Genomic DNA, 1,584 nt, shown 5'->3' on the forward strand with positions numbered 1-1,584 from the left:
GCAGGAGGGAAACATCCACCTCTTCTATGGTTCCTATGCCTATGGCACTTCCGCGGCGTCCATGCCGGCTGGCCGCTTTCCCCGGCACAAGCAACGACTAGTGAAGGGGGGAGGGGGAGGGGCGTGGCACAACGACACGGAGCGAGGAGGTGAAATGGTTCATGGAGAGGAGGAATGGAGCGTTATTAATGGACACGGAACCGGACGGGAGAGAGAGAGACGGGGAGAGAAAAAGAGAGAAAACCAAAATCATGTCCAGAAATGCGATAACGTACGGCGGGAACAATGGTGGTAATGGCCGACGGCGAGTATGTCAGGGGCCACTATGGGCCGGGGACACCTCCCTCCTTGGTCCGGGAACACCTCCCACCATGGGCTAGGAACACCTCCCACCATGGGCTAGGAACACCTCCCACCATGGGCCAGGAACACCTCCCACCAGGGGCCAGGAACACCTCCCACCATGGGCACTCCCCCCCTGGGCCAGGAACCCCTCCCACCATGGGCCAGGAACCCCTCCCACCATGGGCCAGGAACACATCCCTCCGTGGGCTAGGAACACCTCCCTCCATGGGCCAGGAACACCTCCCTCCGTGGGCTAGGAACACCTCCCACCATGGGCTAGGAACACCTCCCACCATGGGCCAGGAACACCTCCCACCATGGGCTAGGAACACCTCCCACCATGGGCTAGGAACACCTCCCACCATGGGCCAGGAACACCTCCCACCATGGGCCAGGAACACCTCCCACCATGGGCCAGGAACACCTCCCACCATGGGCTAGGAACACCTCCCACCATGGGCCAGGAACACCTCCCACCATGGGCCAGGAACACCTCCCACCATGGGCCAGGAACACCTCCCACCATGGGCCAGGAACACCTCCCACCATGGGCCAGGAACACCTCCCACCATGGGCCAGGAACACCTCCCGCCATGGGCCAGGAACACCTCCCACTGTGGGCCAGGAACACCTCCCTCCGTGGGCCAGGAACACCTCCCTCCGTGGGCCAGGAACACCTCCCATTTTATTTTGGATGGAGCAGGAAGGGTTATAACGCCTCAGTCAGGTATTTATTGCAAGTCAGGGAGATTTCCTCTTATTTCCTGTCATGACAGGAAGTGAGGGGAAGTCTCTCCAATGAGGTCACCAAAACAAAAACACATTATAAGTGAAGAGCCGGAACTTCTGACAATGGTTTCTATTGCTTTCTGTGTCCTCCTGTGCTGGTGACAACCGATCCCTCCATTTCCTGTACGAGTCACAGGGACAGGAAATAAGAGACAATCTCCCCTGTGTGGTCACAGCTAGGAACAGAAAGCAACATAATGTTCCCCAATCCATCCAAAACTACACAGAGCTGGGTGGAGCTACGCCTCACAATCAGCGACAAGGTTCCGCAATACACGCCTTCCCCCTGCACCGGGGCCCAGGATTTAGAGGAGGGGGCCCTTCACATAAAATGGCAGTGAGCTGCTTGTGATATCCTCGGGTAGTGTCTGTGTGCTGCCCCCCACACACCCTCCCCAGCCCCTCCCATAGCTCCCCCATACCTCCTCCCTAGCCCCTCCCCCCATACCC

General features: G+C 58.8%; 1 pseudogene; it reads right to left on the bottom strand.

Annotated features, from left to right (window-relative positions):
- Positions 1–1,584, bottom strand: part of LOC108803493 — a 15,632-nt pseudogene that overhangs the window by 5,607 nt on the left and 8,441 nt on the right.

Source organism: Nanorana parkeri, unplaced genomic scaffold (genome assembly GCF_000935625.1).
Source record: "Nanorana parkeri isolate BGI_ZX_2015 unplaced genomic scaffold, ASM93562v1 scaffold3797, whole genome shotgun sequence".
NCBI classification, from domain to species: Eukaryota; Metazoa; Chordata; class Amphibia; order Anura; family Dicroglossidae; genus Nanorana; species Nanorana parkeri.